This window comes from Sinocyclocheilus anshuiensis, unplaced genomic scaffold (assembly GCF_001515605.1).
Source record: "Sinocyclocheilus anshuiensis isolate Anshui unplaced genomic scaffold, SAMN03320099.WGS_v1.1 scaffold976, whole genome shotgun sequence".
NCBI classification, from domain to species: Eukaryota; Metazoa; Chordata; class Actinopteri; order Cypriniformes; family Cyprinidae; genus Sinocyclocheilus; species Sinocyclocheilus anshuiensis.
The window spans coordinates 952,718-974,642 of record NW_015552538.1 but is presented as its reverse complement, the minus strand read 5'-3'; the positions used below and the strand labels follow the sequence as shown (position 1 = coordinate 974,642).

The following is a 21,925-nucleotide window of genomic DNA, read 5'->3' as shown; positions in this document are numbered from 1 at the left end:
TATCTTTGAGTTAGTGGAGATATATATGCAGGGTCCAGAAGGGAGGGACTGATCGCCTAATGAGGTCTTCTGTTAGATGTGTCAGCAGAATCGGACAGCGAGAGTGGGAGCACTAGTATAATTACAGGCGTTTTATGATGTCGATAGTCTCACGATTAGCTCTAGATGTAACGCAAGACAAATAAGCACAGGTGAGCACTGTCCACACCGCGATTCCTCTGGAAGACCATTTTAATGAGTGTGAATGCTAAATTAATGATAGAAACAACAGTTGTGCTGTCTGCTTTACCAGAACGACATCTAACCATGTCCAAATATACTCTCTGATACTTTTTCGCATTCGCTACGGCACAACAACTCCACGCAAGCGTTGAAAAGCACAGCGGCAAGGCAGGAAGATGTAAATAGCTGCTTTTTTCACTGTTAGATATCATCTCGGCTGGCGTTATCTCTCAGTAATTGAGGATAAAGTCGGAAATGGAGCAACTTGGATCAACAGCAATGAACTGATGGCTGTTGTTAATAAATAATGCAATCAGTGCTTAATGCACTGAGGGAATACACAGCCCGCTGTGATCGGAATAGTAATTGAAAAGCCAACAAGTAATGCCATAATGAAGAGCAAGAGGAACAGAAAGGGCTAGTTTAATCTGCTCTTTAGTTATTTCACTGTATGTTGAATACAAACTGCTCTGGATTAAATGACTCACACTTAATGCTAACACTTGAATAAAAGGGCACTTTAGACCACTTAAACAGTTTAACTTTTTCACACAACACACAACCCTTGCTGTTCACCAGGCTATTGACCTTTAAAGATCTAAAAGACAAAATGCAAGAAGGTCAGAACATTTAATTTATACAGAGCTAATTTATTCAGACCTGAAGCAACCCTGCTCACTTTCATGTTCTAAAGCTGTTCAACCAGACTCAAGGTGATGTGAACTTGTCTGCCCACTCTTAAAGTGAAAATGCGGTGTGACACGACACAATCAGAACATATTGATGTTTAGTATACTGTAGGACTACAGCTATGTGTAGCAAGATTATGAGGTAATGAGATTTCATAATGGGCAGGGCTACACGGCATGTCGACACACAATAGGATGCAACAAATAGGAACTAAACGGCTAATACAATTCTCTGTTTGTCGCAGTGGTCAGGAAAAAAAAAACTCTGGTTATAATGAAAGCATACCTTTATTGTGCTGGGCCTAGTTAAAACTTGTTAGATTTGTAGAGTAAATTCACCTAATATCTCACTGATCAATAAAAAAAAACACTAATTACATTTAAAATTATGCTTGTATGTATATCATTCAAAAGTTTAATAGAATAGTCAATAGGATTTTACTATTTAAGAAATGAATACTTATACTCATCAAGGATGCATAACATTGAATCAAAAGTGGCACTAAAGACATTTACTATACTGTTACAAAAGATTTCTATATCAAATAAATGCTGTTCTTTTGAACGGTCTATTCATCAAAAAAAAAGATTTCAACACTGATAGCAATAAGAATGTTTCTTGAGCAGCAAATCAGCATGATTTCTGAAGGATCATGTGACACTGAAGACTGGAATAACAACTGCTGAAAATTCAGCTTTGCCATCACAGGAATTAATTACATTTTAAAATATATTAAAGCAGAAAATATGCAGCTTTGATGAGCACAAGATACTTTTTTCAAAAGCATTAAAATATTTACAAACACAAATATTGAACAGTAGTATGCAATGTGCACTATCTGTGGTAAGTGTTATATGTCAGGAATAAATTGAGTCTTTCTCTTTTAAGAGGCCTTGTCGACTAGATTTCCAAAGCAATTGGAATGCAAACCCAGTAGAATAACACTAAAATATTGTGTCAGTAAGGGGAATTCAAAGAATTGTTGACAAGACTGAAAATACCTTAAAGAAATACTTTAAATCCTTTACAGATAAATAATATTTGGTAAGAGAGAATGAAAATGTCATGATAACCAGCAAAAAAATATTACATGAGAGTATTATATCTAGAGCAGGATAACTGCAACAGAGAATACTGAAGAACTCAAGTTTCCATAAAGTATACAATTCATCCTCATATCTGCCAATGTTCTAATTAGGCTCTGATTACACTCACAGCGCAAAATCTAATCAACACTCATCTCGACTAAATGCAAAATATCCAATGACTCATTTTTGACCAGAATAGAATCCCAACAGCTTGAAAGTAAACGTGCCACATCTCCAATCGCAAACATGTCACACGCAGACGACTGCGTTTATGACAGACACCAGACACAACATGGTGTCATCCGTCACCTAGACGAGTCAGGAGGAGACATTATCAAGCTTCCTTCGATTCTTTGAGTCGCCTGCCGCCAGCGACACCGAAGCAGCTCGGTGAAGTAACTGTGGGGTAAATTCAGTCGGAGGAGGGTTAGGTGACAGGTTCAATCAGTCACCACCTGATTGTGCCTTTTCTTAGATTGAGGTCCGGAGGTGAGATGAAAAATAACAGAGTATTGCTGTTAGGTCTCTAAAACTCCAAGTGCCAATATCTTGAAAGCCCAATGGCAAATAGAAAGCAAGATGTTCACTCGATGATTGCTTACTCTGCGCTGGTTTTTTCTTGAGCGGTTCAAATTTATGAATCAACATTTTTTTTGCATTTCAGATAAATACCCACCATTCCTTATCTATTCAACAAAAACACACTAGCTGCAAACAGCTTCACATTAAAGCGGTTTTGAGGGAGATGGTTTCACAAAATCCATACAATTACGCAATTCATCTCTGGTGCATCCCCGCCAGGTACAATGTGGACACCTTTACATCCCATTCTGCTATATAGATATAACCTCTTTTATTTCTAAGGTGAATCTACTGGTTTCATGCTGCGGATGTTCACAGTGCATTAATGTTTTAGAAAGAAATACCACTAAAGGATGACCATCAATGGCTTTGATGAACGAGACCTCAAGGCAACCGACAGGATTACACAAAAGCTTCAGTCTGTGTGCTGCATGTCAAGATAGAGGAAGTAGGATAGATAGAGAATGTGAGTTTCCTTTTCAGAGAACCATACTGAGATCTAACATAATATATAGTATAAACACACTGCTACCCGGAACACTGCAGCTGACAGTTCAGATGATACCACTATAAAACATCACTGAACTCGCTGTCAGGACTGGAAGGGAAGACACAGCACACTGGCATTACAAGAACGGTTAGACAGAATTAGCTTCGCATTGTACAGAATTGGCTTATTTGGTGCCAGTCATACATTTCACAATGAAATTTGTATCCATAAATCAAAATGTCACATGCATAGTATTTTATTTCACAAATCATTTTAAGGCGCTTCTAATGAGAATCGCCTAATAGAGCACAACAGTCTGGTTTTGGAAACATCCCATTCATCTTCTCCAGTGAAATTGAGTTTTAACGATTCTGTATAAATCTTTCAACAGAGACCTACCATGAGCTCCACGATTGTTAAGCAATGACATATGCTTCTGTACAAGCCATTTCTTTAAAAAGAAATCTTTTAAAAAAATGTGTCGTAGCCACATTCTCGGTGAAGTACAACATTATCCATAACCTTGAATAAATATACACCAATCAGTTGTGTTACTGTAGAAACAGAATTCCAACCAAAAGAGCTCAGCAGTGATTGTACTAAAATAAAAAATATGTCTAAAATCTAAATATGGTCCCACTTTATGTTAGGTGGTCTTAACTACTATACTTTACTTACATTTAAATTATTCATTGGATACAATGCACTTATTGTGTACATACATGTTTTTACATTGTACTTATATTTTAAAAATACCTGCATGTAATTACATCTGTAATTAATTTTTGTAATTGTCTTTATAATTACACTGTTGACCCATCCCATACACCTTAACCCACCCTTAAACCTACCCATACCACCAAACCTGTCCCTAACCTTACCCGTATCCAACCTCAATAGCTGCAGAAGTGTTTTGCAATACAATATGAACACAATAAGTACATTGTACTTGATGTAAGTACATAGTAGTTAAGGCTAATATAAATAAATACTAATACCTAATACCTAAATAACAAAAATAAATAAAAATTTTATTTTCAAATTATTTGACTTTTTATGCTTCTTGGGATGATGCATAGTTCACTGCCTAATTCAGTACATGAATTTAAATACAGTCTCGTAACTTTCTCTTTCTTTTAACTTTTTTCTTTAAAGTCTGTAATGTTGTGATAGATTTCAAAGCTGGTTGTTTTGGTTCACAGCCTCTTTATTGAAGTTTCTTTGGATACTCCAGTGAAGAAAATAAATGGGAAAAAATACATCCAGAACCAAGGCAGCTGGAAAAAAAGGGACGGTCACTGTTATTGTGCTCCATGGGGATTATTCAACTTTTCACTTGAAGAAAAAATATATTTAAAAACGCAGACCAGACAACCGCAACCAGACATGTTAGTTCAGTGTGCATTAGGAGATACCAAATAGCCTCCAGAAAGCCTAGATCATTCCTATCTACCTCAGACATCATATTTATCAGTCAAATGACCGCTTAAAGTGACCATTTAAAATAATCTAAAAGAATATAACACAGATCCAGTTGTTGTTGTTGCTTATGCTGAGTCATTATATGTCGACCAACAACTGAAACCAAGTTAAGGCCCATTGCAAATACAGGTGTGTGCAAGAAGTATAAGCAAGTAGTATAAGCATAACTATTTTCACATGGGCTCAAGTGTGCTGTTTAACTTTCAGACTTACAATGGTTTTCTTAAAAGCTCAAAGCTATCAGGAAATAAATTAGAAAGCGCAGGTCAAGAAGCGTTTCTGTCCCTTATAATCTTCAAATTCAAGCAGGTATTTTTATCTACTTATTTATTTATAGGCTGTTTTATTTAATCTAAGCTGCTTATTCTGGGATCTGCAGCATCATGGGAGATTTCAGAAGTAACTCATTCAATTAAAGCACAAGTGAAAACAACTCAAGCAGAACTTTTAACAGCACACTGCAGCTTGACACGAACCTCATGATGGTCTGTGACGCCGGCCTGCTGTGCTCTTCTCTCTCAATCATCGATTCAATGAAACACGAGCACATCTTGGAAAACCATGTAGTATATCAGTCACTAATTTTTGATGCAGCCCGAAGTTTATTTAACTACAAGAAAACCACAATGTATTGATATCTTCTAGCTGTAAGTTTCTTGATAATATAATAAAATACATTATACTGGTAATTTGACTAGCTTATGAGTCGAATAGCTTGTGATGCTTTGCGTCAGAGAATGAAGACACCAGTCATTTCCTGTACTCCTCTAGTGTAATTAGAACTAAAACATGAGCAAATTTGGACTATATTAGTGTTGATTTATTGACATTAATATGACTGGAAAAGCCACTATGTAATGATGTCTTCTGACCGTAAATTTCACCATTACATAATCAATTGCATCCTGCTCATGATAATACAGAACACAAGGTCATTTTATGCAGTATGTTCTCTGTTACTTTTAATAAATGAACATGCCTGTGTTGTGTATTCATTTAAGTAAGCATTCCTATAAAAGGGTGAACCAGATTTTGAGAACTATGATCTGGTTAAGCAGATCATATTAATTATAACTTTAATTAATTAAAGCAATGAATTATATTATTTTAAATTATATTATTTTACATATATAATATTTTTAGATATACACTATCATTTAAAACTTTGGGGTGAGACAAATGTTTTAATAATAAGGTTTCTGAATTATCATGTGACTTATTCAGCTTTGCCGTCGCAAGAATAAATTACATTTTAAAATACATTCAAACAGAAATTTAATTTAATTTTACTATTTCACAATATTACTGTTTTTATTGTATTTGTGCTCATATGGTAGTGTATTTAATAGGAACATGGAAAAGTCACATTTAATTATGAGGGAATAATAGAGCTGGATTTGCTCCTGTACTCTTGCACTTGCAAATCACTGATAAACTGAAACACCAGCTAATTTTAAACAGTATGTGCCAAAGAATGTCTGGATTTCTTGAGGTTATAATAACTGGCAAAAACCCCTATGCACTCATGTCTTCTGACAGTAAACATCTCAGTTACATAATGTAATCCAATCTGGTAATTTTCCAATATCATATAATACTGTGGACTGCAGAGCAAAATACTTAACTATGAGAAAATGAATAGAGTTTGGATTTGCAGGCAGCTGGTTATATTCCCTCCTGTATTAAAAAAACCCCTACAAAATTACACCTTAAATTGCTGGCTCAGCAGTGAAGCCAAGACCAGATCGCCATTATTCACTCAGAAAACTAAATTCTCTCTATTCCCACCTAATCGGAGCACATAGAGAGGAACCTGTGAACAGCTGGGGACTGCGGAGCCATTTCATACAGAAATAGTTTGTAATACATCTCCCCGTGCTTGCAGTCAAAACGCATCCCGCCACTCCAAAGAGAAAACAATCAATATAACATAGCAAGCTATTGACCTGTGCATTGTTCACCAAAACGGCAAAAGATGCAATTTTCTCAGAAACTGAGGTGACTTGTCAACACGTTTGCGTGTTGTCCACTAGCTTCTAAGGCTCCCTCGTAAACAACGAATCAGGCAGATGCCGTGGGCCAATTCTATTAGCCGTGGAAACATTTTTTAGCAATGGATCCTGCTTTCACAATATTGTGAAGACGCTGTCTTTGATCTCTAGAACTAATGCCAAGGGCTTTACACTCGCAGAAGCCGACTTTGCTCTGTTCTGTAGCTACCGATATTTTGCTATCCCAGTCTGTTGCTATTTATACAGAGCAACACTGCCAGTATTCCCAGGTGGCTTTATGATAGCCTCTTGCTTTCTGCACTATCCCAGTAAGTATAAATTAGGGATGCATAGTTCAATGTGTAGTTGCTAATGGTCACAGCGCCACACTTTTTTTTCCATACACCCCTAAGACCTTGGAAATGACACAAATTCCCTGATTTCTTGGCACAAGGCATTTGGCTGGGAAATGAGAGAGAGCAAGCAGCTATAGTCATTATTTCATTGTTTGTAGGCAGGCTATGTGTTAATTAGATGCAAGGCGCAGCAAATGTTAAGAAGGATGTTAAGCGCCATCACCGGGCACAAGCAGCCTGAAGTAATGATCTACCAGGGGAGAATTTCCAGGGCAAAGTGAGAAAAACAGTATCTTAAATAGGTCCACAGCAAGCGTACGAGCACCAGTGCCAACTTCAGAGAGCGTACAAGAGGGGATCGGACTGAAAACATCCAGGTTTTGCAAGGCAGGCGGCCTAATGCAATCACCATAAACAAATGCTGCTCACAGCGGTTGGGCCACGTATCTCCGGAGAAGTAGCTTCGCATCTGCCAGACTCCAAAAATTGCAAGTCATTTTCTCATTTCGCTGATATAACTCGAGTCCCCTCAGTGGACAGACTGCTATCTGGATTTGATAAGTGCTTCAGAGCTGTCCGCTAAACCGAAACAACTATCTTAAATCCGAACAGAGCCTGTATTTTTCTATGCAGGTGAAGATATGCACGGTGGAGTGGTAAGGTTCGGTCAGAATAAAGATAGCTGTCATGCAGGATGTGTCTGAGGTTTTTGGTCAGCACAGTACCCAAAGGATTCAGTCTGCTGCAAGAAAAAATTCACATTGGGCATAAAAGCGCCCTCTTATTCCCATAAGTCTTATCTCTTTAAGTTCTTAAACTGAATGGCTGTCTGTCATTTCTGCACTGAGGGAGGAGGGATGAAGATGCAAAGGAGAACGCAAACCCCTCCAAACCTGACAGTGATTAGGAACTTCAGAGGAATAGGGCTAATGGAGGAACGAGCATGGAGACAAAGAACAATGCACTAATTTTGTGTGTGCGTCAGGTTTTGACTACTTTGTGGGGACTAAATGTCCTCACAAGGACAGTAAAACCTGAAATCAGCTACACCAGCACTTTACACAACCGGTTTAATAATCATACTAAATAATGTCCTAAAATTGCACAAATGTTTCTGTGAGGTTTAGCTTTAGGAGATAGAAAATGTCATTAGCTTAACATTAAGAAACAACAGAAGTCAGTCAAAAAAAAACAAAACAACTTCAACATGAAGAAAAACAAACACGAAAAGCCTAAGAAATCAAGTCATGTACTGTAGGAATGCTTGTATTTACATGATATTACCAGAGGAAAAACTTGGGGGTTTGTCAATAAAGAATCATGTCCGAAGCAAATGTTATTGATCATAATAGGTTGTATTCTGTGAATACTGACTTGCCTATTTATTTTGCACATATTTTTTGTAGTGTTGATGAAGAATAGCAATAAATCTTGCCAGAAAACACATCATTTAGCTGGTAGGCTTGTGCAAACAAACTACATTTTCCATTGTTATTAGATGCAGCAGGAAATACTGCAAAAAATGTATTTTTGGAAGTTGCAAATACAAATATTATTGCAGTACGTTTTACAAGAAAATACTATTTTCAGTTTTTCTTCTGTAAAAATGTCACATTTAATTATATGTTACTTGCTGTTTCTTTGTAATTGTTTGTCAAATTTATGAGCAATTTCTGAGTGAAAATTGTTTCTTAACCAAATTTTCTTCAGTGTACACACAAAGCTTCAGGTATGCACCTAACACACAGTTTACACCTATTCCATTAGCCGTTGTGGAAAAGGCAAAATGATACGAAATTACCCAATATCTCTATTGTATTCAAACCAAAATCGCACATAACGTTGTGATTACATGATGGGAAAAATAGAAACTGGTTGTTGAAAATGGTAATACATGCATCTGTATGTGGGTGCTCTACTGTTTACACATAATTATGGAGTGCCAAAACTGGCAGTTAATAATAAGGGTAATTAACAGATGCTAAGATATATAGCAGGCAGGCAGACATTAAAAAGACTAACTGCTTTAGCTATTGCCTAAATACAAAGATTTTTCTTCTCTGGTACCACAACACAGTTTCCTATCTGTATCCACAAACACACATCACCAAAGCCTGCTTCAAAGATACCAAACATGAAATATTAAACATAAAACTGATAAATGGCTCATATTAAAGTTCGATAGTAGTTTGTCTAAAAAAAAAGAATAAATAAACGAACAAACTAACTTTCAAAAGTTTGGGGTCAGTACAATTTATTTTTGGAAAACTGATACTTTTATTCAGCAAGAATGCATTAAATTGATCAAAAGTTCTATCAATTCTAATATATCTATTCAAAACAATTCACAAATTAGTATTATTCCAATAGGACTTTCAGATATTAATTTTGGTTTATGTATCTTGTCAACTGCATGAATCCTGCTATAATAATATGCCAAAGTGATACATTTAATTAATTAGTGATTTTTATTCTGAATATCATAGAAGATAATATATTGTTTCTCAGACTGAAAAAAAAACGATGAATTTGTTGTACCACTGGTGCTAAAGACAATTTCGCCTCCAGAAATCTCATGCAATAACATTTGCCGGATGTTAAATTCTGAACAGACACATGCTTGCAATACTGACAAGCATAAAGATGTTTTCATCCTGCTTCCAAAGCATTTCGACACTAACATCACTCGCGGCAGCCAATGAGATCAAGTGCTCAGGGATGAAAAGCAATTAGACAATAAATGAGAATGTGGTAGAATGCAGTCACTCAAAATGATTATTCTCGGAGCATCAGGGAGCTCCGTTGAGTGTCTATGATCCTGAACTAATAGAGGTTATGGACACGCAGGGCTTTACGCAGTGCCGAGGGCATAAAGGTGTCTTCTCCGCAGTGTCTTGCCTGCTGAATTTAGTGTCAGTGGATGGATTGTAGGGCCTGTTGCTCTGGCCAGGAGATCCCTGGACCAATAAGACAGCAACTGCACAAGGCCCCATGAGATCGCATCGCCACCCGCCACGGCATTAGCATGCCGATGTCTAGTAGTGGTGGTGGGGGAGACTGATGTAACTGAAAAGTGTGGAGCAGACTGCAGATCCAGTCATGCAGTCTCTGTTTTCTAGGCTAATTGCTACCAAGACACCTAGCACAGACACAGACCTGCACAACTACAGTTCTGTTCCAAAATCCAGACGCTGTGGATGCCGTTCCAAAAGGTAGGCAAGACTTATGATGCTTTAAAAAAACACATAGCTCCATAGTTTTAGCACTGAACCGTTATGCACATGCATAAACAGAAAGGCCGTACAACTACACACAGACAGTGGCTGGAGGCTGTGTGTCACAAATCTATCATTTAAAAGAGGTTGAGCTTCATTTTGTGTGTCCGGGACTCCTCTGATCTGTTGGTCAGAGGGCATGATGGGAAATGGGTATCTCTGGTGTCCATGCCTGCAATCTTAATGTTGCTGCAGGCAGCACCCATCAGCCTAGATTGACACACACCTACAGTACAGTCTGAGTGAAACCACCCCACGCCTCCAGCTCCCTCTGCTATTAATTATCCAGAGCTGGCGACAGTGTGCCACCAGCCAGCCGACAGCACGCTGGACAAACATGATCTATATATCGGGCGAAAGTGACACCTCCAAAAGGACAGAGTGAAACTGCATTCAAATGCAACCTCGTGCTTTTACTGTAAAGAGCGGGAGATTGTGCTGTCCTGTGTAATTCGAGCAGGAAATTGGGTTTGATAAACAAATAATGTAGGGAATTGTTGATGCATGGGCAGAACCAGTATTCAATAGTAGTATTCAATATAACAATTAGTTCCGGTCCTTGAATTTGATTGGTTGAGCAGCATCCCAGAAGTGCTGATATACAGTCCAACAGCACCGGGACTTTCCACTGTTCCAGACAGACTGTATAACTCATTAATGGCACATATTAAATTACATGCTAGTTAATGTAAAATACATAAATTAATAATATTGTTTCAAATGCTACAAGTGAAATTAGGCATAACATTATAATGTATTTTAAATTGCACAACATTTTTTTATATTTGCTGAAAATTACATCTAACAATGTTATAAATGCATTACTCTTAAGTTAAAGATACACGTCAACTGATTTTTAGACAACAGTAAACGTAATCTAAATGTAAAAATCGGAAACACGAAAAGTAATAATTACATTTCCAAAATTGTCTCTAATTTAACTAAATAACAAAAAAAAAACATTAACTAATCAACCAACTAACCAAATAGTTGTCAAAAAAAAATGTATAAATAAAAATCAGTCATATTAAATGCTACAAATGAATTTAGGCACAACATTATAATATACTAGGGATGCTCCGATCAGGATTTTTGCAACCAATACTGAGTACCGATTTCTTGTCATGGTGATCGGCCGATACCGATGCCGATTCTGATGCTTCAAGCTTTATATAGACGGTTTCATCGGGCGCACGCGCCTGGCCCGAAGTTAACTTCCGGTCTGTGTTTGTTTATCAGTTAAAGTTAAGGTGATGAGTAGACTGAAGTTGTGCTCAGGTGGTTGTGCTGTGGGATGTGTTTCCCATACATTTATTTATTTGTGGCGCTCGCCACAATATCAAAACTGACTGATTTTCCAAAAGGCTTCCTTGAATAAACATGAACACGTACTGCACGTTTAAATATCAAAACGAGGTGCGGGTGTTTTTATATCACTGTATTTCTGAATGAAGACTATCTTTAGAACATTTTTGATGTCATTTTCATTTCATCTTGCATGTTATATGCCTGAAAAAGCAGCGTTTGTGAGCTCAGCGCTGCTTTGTGTACAGCCGTTACTGGGTAAACCTGTTTCTCCCGCTTTAAAGCACCTCCTGCTGGCAGAGAATGAATTTGCATTTTCAGTAAGTTCGTCTGTTTTACGCAGCAAACATATTTTGCTTTTCCTATATCCACGGGTCGGGTAATAAAAAATGCATTCTGATTATTTGCGGGTGGGTCGTGGGTGGATAAAATAAACCATAAATGATGCAAATATTAACTACATTTTTTTTTTTTTTTCTTTTCATGAGGCAGACGATTTCGTGTGTGTGTTTGTTCGCCTGATCGGGAAGTTGCAGTGACAGAAACGGTTACATTCCAGATAAAGTTTGCGGGTCGGGTAATAAAAAATGCATTCTGATTATTTGCGGGTGGGTCGTGGGTGGATAAAATAAACCATAAATGATGCAAATATTAACTACATTTTTTTTAAATAATTTTTTTTCATGAGGTAGACAATTTCGTGTGTGTGTGTTCGTTCGCCTGATTGGGAAGTTGCAGTGACAGAAACGGTGCCATTCCAGGTAAAGTTTAAAAGAAGTAAAGCCTGTGTTATTGCTATTGAGTAGGCTAATATGGCCAAAGAAGATATTTTGTTTTATAAATAAATGTTCATTTAAAAGCAGCCCAAGATCAGCGTGTTATGTTACCGTTACCCCTTATGGCTCCTACGAGGTTTCGTTCAGTCCTCCACGCTGTGACAACTCACAGACTATTTTTAGCCAAGCAGCGTGGAGAGCCGCTTCAGAAACGTGCCGCGGCTGGCTGATAAACACAAGCACTGACTAGACTGACTAGAGCGGCCGCGATCAGCTCCGGTTCCTATGGAGCCGTAACACGCCGCAGACGTGTGCAGTGAGGCGCAGATCAGCTCTAACATCACTGAATCTGCTGTTAAAAATGAACCATCCATTCATCATATCATCATGCAAAACATACACGACAAATAGCGAATTTGTCATTGTTTCTCGAAACGTCATAGCATTTCCACACCAGCGATGACATGACTGTGGTGCCAAATCATTTATGTCCCCACGCATCATGTACGTCGTCACGCGTTGACGTCATCAAATTGCGATCGGTTCGTGAGATCGGCCAAGTTAGTGAGTACCGATCGAGTCATAAAATGTGATTATCGGCCGATACCGATCTACGGCCGATCGATCGGCGCATCCCTATAATATACAGTATGAAAATGGACATTTATTTTGAGATTAGCTAAAGATGTAAAATACCCAATATTGTCTGATTCTGATTGACTGATTGATTGATTGATTGATTGATGAATAAAGTAAAATAAATATTTTTAATGCATGCTGTAAGCGAATGTAGGCATCATGTTATTATGCACAGTATTAAAAATTAATATTTATTTTGAGATTTGCTAAAGATTACTTTTAAAAGTTTTATGTAAATTTTGATGTGTTTCAAAAGAAAAAAAAAACACTCTAGGCATTATGGCATCGATTTCTTCACAAGCAAATACCATTCAGATTTTCTTCATAAAACTCTTCAGGCTTCAGAGAAATTATCCCATCTCACAGATTTATGAGACAGCTGCGGGCAATATATCTTCACATCAGTAGATTTCATTTAAAATGATAAAGCAATCTGTACCCTGTACGCACTACAGAGGCAGCAGCACATGGAGAGGAGGCCATTAAAATGCACAGGAATCAGGCTGGTCAGTTCAGCTGTCGTTGACAAATAGCTTTCCACATGCCTATTTCCTTGCTTTTGTGTCGGCTAAAGCATCCATGCATAGATCCATTACAGAGAGACCTGAATATGTATGTACGAAGGCTTCGTCTTCCTTTCATCATCGTAGGGTAACAAGCAAAGCTCTGATTCACAGACACACACGCGCGCATACACAAACAAGATAAAAAAGACCTTATGAGCTGCCTTTTTAGTTTGGATAGAAAAAAAGCAAGCCTTTCAGTTCAAAGAGACATTCAAATGTCCTCTACTGGTCAACATCATCCTTCTGAAACACAATTAATCCCCATATTAATTTCGGTTGCTGTGTTTCTAGGGATGTAACGATTAACTGCGAGCCGGTTGAAAATCGATTCAAATATGTGACGATTCAAATCGGTTGAGATGCTAAACAAATCACGATTCATTTAGAGGTAGGAGTTTATATGAAAGTATGTCTGAGGGGAACTTACAGTCTTTAGAAAAGTTTAGATGAATCGAATCGTGAAATCAAAATCGTGAATCGAATCGAATCGTGAGTTGAGTGAATCGTTACATCCCTATGTGTTTCAGTTTCTAATGTCACTTCAGGCCTCTTTAAAACAGTCTGTGAGGTTCAGAAGCCATAAACAAGCTCCCTGAAGACATACAGTGCATCAACAAACAGCGGGAGGAGGAAAAAACGTGTCATTTCCTGGTTTCTGATGAGGCCGCACTTATGTGTACTTATACTTCAACATGCACAGATTGTAAAGGTCATCTGAAGTTAGGCAGACATGCAAGGAGGAGAAATACTCAAGCTAAGTGAGCCACGGAAATCACCATAATTTTCATAATACTGCTTGTTTTTCCAAGGACAGTTCCAGGAGGAACGTTAACAGACGTACAGTAGTTCTGCTAAAGGACATATTTATAGATAATTGCTGATGTTCTTTCTATGTTTCTCTCCTGTCTCTCCTGCGATTTTCAGAAGTAGAATTGTGATGTTTAAGAGAAGCAACTAAGGAAGGAGAGCACGATAGATGACTGATAGAGTGAACGGTTTAATCGATAAACACTGGAGTAGGGGCGCAACACTGTTTGCACAGAAGCCAGATGGAGAAAGCTGTTGAAACCTCATACGGGCTGAAATCATGTTCCGGGCCACCAGGGACACATCGTTTTTATCTGTGAGGGTGAGGGGGGGGAGGGTTCAGGCTTTCCTGGCATTCCTCGCCCATTACCGACTCACAGAGGAACACGTCTGCCAAGACCTTAAACGCTCCAATACATCTCAGCGATATGCGTTCGGAGATGTGTTCGGCATTTAATTCGAGTATTAATCAATCGCTTTCATCAACAGACAAATTAGTCTTTGGGTGTCATGGACAAGCAATGGCAGAAAAATACCAACAGCTGGTTTCCACGTGAGGTGTATTTCAATGAAATTACAGCATTCTTTTGTATTAAGAGAGAACCCTTGACTGAACACTGTCTTGTTTCATTGTTTCATGCTTTGTTGTAACTTCAATCGCTCTGTGTGTGCCGCAGCAAAAGGTGGAAATCAACTTGATGTGGGTCAGTAAGCGTAAAAAAAATAACTATGATTTGTACTCTTATTTGTACCAAAACTTAAAGTTTCACATTTAACAGAAAGATGATGTTCAATTAGCAGTCAAAGACAAAAGAAACATGTTTCTTGATGTTTCTCATAAAATTCCTTAGGTCAAAAATAAATTAATAAGACGATTTTTGACACACAGGTAAATATGTAGAGCTATGCAATTAATATGGACAGCATAAATCAGATAATTTGATTTTAGGAAAATCTGATGAGATGTGTGCAGTTGTATCAGGGATTAGAAATGGTTTAAGGAGAAAAAAACAAATGCTGAAAACAAATGTTATTTTTAGCAGAATGTAACAGAAAACATAAATCAGCTAATAATGATATTATTTTGCTCTGATAATTTTTCATTAAAGAAAAGAACAACGTTTTTTTTTTTAAATAAATATTTTGAATAACGTAACTTGTAATGTGTTATATATCAATATAAATCATCATTATTCATGCAATTATATTACCATTTAAAAATTTGGGGTTGTTTCAAAAGAAGTTTCATATGATCACCAAGATGGCATTATTTGATCAAAAATACAGTAAAAGCACCAATACTGTGAAATATTAATACAACTTAAAATAACAGTTTTCAATTTAATAAATATCAATATGTAATTTCGTCTTGTTATGCAAAGCTGAATTTTACGCAGTCATTACTCCAGTCTTCAGTGTCACATGATCTTTCAGAAATAACTCTAATATGCTGATTTGCTACAAGAAACATTTCCACTATCATAGTGTTGCTTTCGTCAACGAAAATTATGACTAAATATCGTCGTCAACGAACCTTTATCACGTGACGAAAACGAGACGAGACGCAACGTAAATGCTGGTCATGTGACGATGACTATAATTAAATGTATAATGCAATATTGTTGACGAATAAAAACGAGACTAAATGTGGTTTGCAAAATAAAAACTATGCTAAAATGTCTCTTCATTTTTGTTGACCAAAACGAGACGAAACGAAATGTTATAACGTTATTTCGTCTTGTTTAGTCGTGTTATTATTATTATTTTGCAGTATTTCTGTTTCCTAATAAAAACTAAAATGACAGCTTCACACAAAGACTAGACTAAAACTAAAATTAAAACAGGCCGCCAAAAACAACACTACACTATCACCTATGCTGAAAACAGCTTTGCTGTTTACTATTTTTTGTGGAAGCTATAACACATTTTTTTCAGGATTCTTTAATGAATATAAAGTTCAAAAGATCAGCATTTATTTGAAATAGAAATCTTTTGTGACATTATAAATGTCTTTACTGTCACTGTAGATCAGTGTAAATGCATCCTTGCTGAATAAAAGCATTAACAACATAAAAAAATACTCTCTTTTTTTTTTTTTTTTTTTAAGGCACATTATTTACCATTCTTTAATTTCATTGTAAACAGTTACCATTTGGAAAGCAAGTCCGAAAAACGAATGTAAGAAAAAAAAAAAAAGGTTTCTGCTCAGAATTAACAAATGTTTCTAACCCCTGGTTAAAATCTCTGGCTTGTAATAGCAGACTTTATTAACTTGATAAATTTAAGTGCAGTTTGTGTCAAAATCTGAAACTATAGAAGAGGAAACCTTGAGATTGCAATGAGATAATTGAGATTAATGAGATCAATTAATTTTCTTTTATACAGACTGTATTCTATAAACCCTTAACACTGTAAGCAAGTTACACGACACAATGCAACTAAACTAGACCGTTCTCAGTATAATCACTGAAGCAGCCTACACTGCAAATCACACTTTAGCATTGTAGACAACTTTGTTGACTATAAGGGAAGCGCTCTAGTTTTATACCGATGCTGGCTCTCGGAGTTGACGGGGTGTTAGAGTGATTCACAGCCAGTCTCTGAGCCTCGGCACAGTCGGGCCCTGAGCTCTCCATCTTATTTATATGAATGATTCAAGCCTGCGAATATGCATCAGTCCACACCTGCCATTACTCTGCCTGATTGTCACACCTGAGACGCCTCCAGAAAGGACTGCAAAAACAGAGCAAGCAGCAATGAGCACGAGCACAGTTTCTCATTTTCAGCTTTAATTCACCACAACTGAAAACAAACGGCGCGAGAGAACGTACATCCACTAACTCTAAGAGACAGGAGAGCTCAGCTGTGCTTGGTTAATCACAGTTAGAGATGACTCTCAAGAGGGGAGGTATGTCTTCATCCTGGTTGGCTAAAAATCGTCTAGATAGAGAAGATGATCAAACGTCTGATGGTTGACGCCGATAAAGGCGAAATGCTGCCGCAGAGCAGCACTCTTCCTCCACACGGCATCAAGAGTATAAATGAAATATAACACACACGTACATTACTGATAGAGAGAGTATGTAGACCAAATGGAGCTATTTTCAGTGGCGAGTTTAATTTATTTATTCATCAGAAAAGATGACGGTGTGAAAAAGACGACTAAAGTATTGACGTTAGCGCGCATTTGTTGTCAAAGTTGCACCAAATTTGCATCAAACTCGCATGTATTCCACCACAAAACTCATTTGCATGTGAAAAAAAAATCCAGAAGTTTGCAGCATCTTCTATATTTTTGAAAAGGAATCAAACTTACTCAAAACTCCCATTTAAAGGCAACACAAAACGGACATGTGGGCCGCACACAGCCGTCTCCATGTGTCGCCTTGACTAAATAACACAAAGCATTTTCCCGTCTGATATTTTGATCAAACTTTCAAGTATTGTACTCTTGAGAAAATGGGGCAAAAGCAATGCAGGTAATAGATTGTAAGGCTTTCATCTGAATTCCTACATGAAGTATGAATAATACTTTATCATCCTTTTCTCAAAGTAGGGCAGGTAAGCATCAGTGAGTCATGGAAGTTCAAAGACATGCTTCAACATCCAACTCCTGGGACAAAAATATCGCTGCGAAACAACAACAGCCCACAATATATTTGCTGATTGGAGAAATGTTGTAGATATTCCACATATTCAGCATTAATGCCTCATGCATTGATAGTAACAACTATTGACAACCACAGTCAGCTTTGAAAAAACCTGCATTAGACATACACCTTTCCACATTGTTGTCTGCTTCACACATAATGGAATTGATTAGTCTAAGCACACCCCCCTCGAACAAAAAGATTTGGGGTTGGGACCCTGGTTTGAGCGAGAGCCGGCAGGCGTTTATTACAGTCAGGAGAAAGATAAAACATGCTGAACGCAGTGAAAGCCACCACCAACAAAAAAAAAATCCACAGCTGTCGTTTTAACCTGAGGTTTGCTGCATCTAAATGCTGATTTACCTGCCTATGGACCGGACCACCTGAACTGGCATGTTTAGGAGACCACACAAAGTGACTCCATTCATTTAGAGCCCTCCTTTATTTATAATCCATGCACTCTGGAATAGCGGATCTCAGAGCTGCTGCTATGACTCTCTCCTCTCGTCTCATATCAAAGTTTGCGTAAAATCAGCTCTGAGCCACGGCACTTACATAAGAACCTCCTCAGTTTCTGTGAGTGCACCTCTATCAGGAGAAACACGTCTAACTCCCACAAAATGGCAAATCAGACACAATTTAATGACCATTCAGGCATCCTTTGCTAATCTACAGGCAGAGACATAACATGCAAGTCTTACCTACGCTGATGCTTCCAGCTGACAGCCTGCGAAAGCGAGCGGGAACGTGAGAGCGAGAGAGAGAGGAGACAGCAACTGCCGATGTGACAGCGCACAGCTCATTGCGCTCTTTTCACTGAGGGTGCTTAAGCTTGCGGAGGTGGTCCCTCTCACTCCTGTGACATCTGCTTCTCTCTTTAAACTCATTGGCTAAGAGGGATGATTCCTATTTAGCCAGCCCTGCTCCCCTCAAGTAACCCCCTCCCCTTCCAAACAATCGCTCTCTCTCTTTCTCTGCATGCTCGCACGCATCTTTTCTTTCCCCTTCATGTTCTTTTCCTCATTTTCATCTCAATCCTGGTCCCTCGCTGCCGTCAGAAGCCATGGCACACGCTCGGTAGCCCTTCATTGAAGTGCAACACTATTGTTTTGGTCCCTTTTCACTGCTTGTCTGCATCCATAAGTGTCTTTTCGCTGTCACACTCTCTTTTTATGCTTCTAGACAATTCCTCCACAATGCCTTGAGATGCTTTCAATATTGACTTTGGAACGGAGGTTTGTTTTCTTCATTTCTGATTGTTAAGGAATCGGCTCTGCCTTTTCACAATATGGAAATCCAAATGAATGTGGATTTAATTGTTCCAAAATGTCTAATTTTAGTGCACTGGAAACATCTTTTAGGTGTTTTTTTTTAAAGCACTGCTGTATTTGTGTCTACTGAAATTGTAAATTACTACATGAATTACACTTACAGGATTATCTAAGCAGCAAGTGCACAAGGGGTGACATTTGCATGTGAGGTATATTAATTTTTAATGGAACTGACTGCACAAAAGATTTTTCGATGAGCAGCACTGCTGTCCATTAGCTCGACAGGACATGAATTAAATTCATTAGATGTGCATTAAGCTATGAACTTTATACGCCACTGAGAAGCATTTTCAGTTTTAGTGTACAGTATTTGTGATTAATTATGACTTAATGCATTAAAAATTAACTGAAGTATTACCAGGGCTGGGGAAAAATAATGTGTTAATTTCTGCATTTTTTAAATACTTGCTGTAACAATATTTGCGATACTGATGTTGTATCAAGATGATCGATCTTCACATAAAAATATTGATACCAAATGTTCCCCACTTTAATTAATAGATAATAAATGATACATAAAAAATTATAATTTGCCGTTTATGCCTGGCTTTCAATTATACTGTTGAATGGCTATAATTTTATCCCAAAAATTGAAAATAAATAGCTTTCATTCATAGTACTAAGTAAAAAGACGGCATTTTAAAGACATTTAAAATATGAAGTATTGAAAATATTGTCTTTATGTTGTTTCCACATGCATTTGGAGGTTCAATGTGAAATTATTAGGAAAATTAGGAATATTATTATGTCCACCAAGAATAATTTCATTGACTTTTAAAATGAAATTTTGTAACCGACTAGTCGAGTAGTCTTACAAAAATCACATCTGTGTAAGCAATTAATTTGAAAAAGCCTATTTAATCTATGAGTAAAACTTAGTTGTTAGCCAATATATCCAACATGTCACAAAGCACCAGAAAATAACACTGAATTTGCAGCATTAAAATACAATTACTCATTATTAATTAATATTCATTCAGAATACATCAGTTTATTTATAAAACCTGAAAAGTTAAAAATGTACACACAGAAATCAAACATCAAGCAAAATTAATAAATGCTGCAAAAATATAGTTCATTGTTAGTTCAGAATATCCAATGCATTAACTAACATTAACGGATGGAACTTTACAGTATAGTCTAACAAAATAGCTAATATACTGACAGAAATTGAAAGCTGTCAAATGAATTTTGAATGTTTGAATATCTAATTTGATTGGGTTTCAGTTTGCCTCAAATCAAAACCAGATATTCAAAATATGCAATAGTGCAACTCACCATCCACTTATCCTAACATCTTTTGCGTTCACCAAACAGGTCTGAAATGGCATGAGGACAAGTAAATGATTACATAATTATCATTTTTGGGGTCATCTGTTATTGTTTGAGCCATTAAAGAGAGACTGGATGCCTAAAAAATGAGAATGCATCATTGGTATCACAACCACCTAAGGGCTTCCAACATAATTTGGAAATTTCCTCCACAAGTATTGCATTTTTCCATGACTAGAGTTAGTTTTTTACAAAATAATTTTACAAAATGATTTTCCTGGAAGACCACTTTCAAGCATAAAGGCTGAGCGGGACAAAAGCTGTCTTCTAAATATAGCAGCACACCAGCGGAGAATAATGTACAATGTCTCTGAAGAGTCCAAAACGGCTCCTTAGCACACAAACACTACATGCATTAATGACCTCTATATAGGAAATCGCCATATTTTGGCCAATTTAGAGCAAGAAACTGAAAGAGGAAAAGGGTTCAGAAGAGAAATCATTTGACGTCTCTTTGTGGAAAAAATGCCTTCGGTTTACCCATGATGCATCTAGTCTGGAAAAAAGAAAATCATGTTGTACATTATTACAGCAGCATTGGTTTCCAGTTCAGAGTTTGCAAACAACAACTGCTATGAGTCATAAGAGGCTCTTTAATCTGCCCATTGTTTCTCGTTTGGTGGGTAACGCGGTAATTGGCAAGGTTTGTGATAACTCCCTTGAACTCATGTCACTGTTGTTTGATACCCATCTGCTCTTTCAGCCTTTTTTGCCAAAGGAAAATATGCTGTGCTATAATTGGAACCTTCTCCCATGGCTTAGGATGCTTCAACTTCCCATTTGCAAGTAGGACATGTCCCGGCGCCTGTTTGACAAAAGCCAAGAGATAAAACGCAGAGGCGGTCGAATGTGCTGGGTATTGCCCAGCCGTGGTTTACACTCCGACTCAGCAAATTAACAAGACAGCTGAAAGAGACCACATTACACATGCTCTATCATCCATTACCAGAGTGTGTTGCTTTATGTGCAAAAAGAAACTAGGTTTTAGCACCGAAACTACAGTATTGTAAGGTAGAGTGGAACAAAACTAATCCAGTACAAAGACGACATAATCTGGTTGTGTTACCCCGTTAGCCCCTGGTGCTCATGAAACATTTCTTATTATCAATGTTGAAAACAGTTGTGCTGCTTAACACTTTTTTGGAAACCATGATACATTTTTTCCAGGATTCTTTGATGAATAGAAAGTTCAAAAGAACATCATTTATTTGAAATAGAAATCATCTTCTTATATTCTTTATAGTCATCTTTACTGTCGCTTATCTTTACGCGTCGATTTTTACAAAGCTCATCGTTCTAAAAAAGCGAGGTGTGCTCTGATTGGTCAGCTATCCAGTGCGTTG

General features: G+C 37.4%; 1 protein-coding gene across 1 annotated transcript in view; it reads right to left on the bottom strand.

The window, feature by feature from the left end:
- thsd7ba (thrombospondin, type I, domain containing 7Ba) overlaps positions 1–18,682 on the bottom strand; it is a 221,917-nt gene extending 203,235 nt beyond the window's left edge. Inside the window, exon 1 of the mRNA XM_016454293.1 lies at positions 18,621–18,682. The gene's annotated coding sequence lies outside the window, so the exon portion shown is untranslated. The remainder of the gene's footprint in view (positions 1–18,620) is intronic.
- Positions 18,683–21,925: the final 3,243 nt, after the last annotated feature.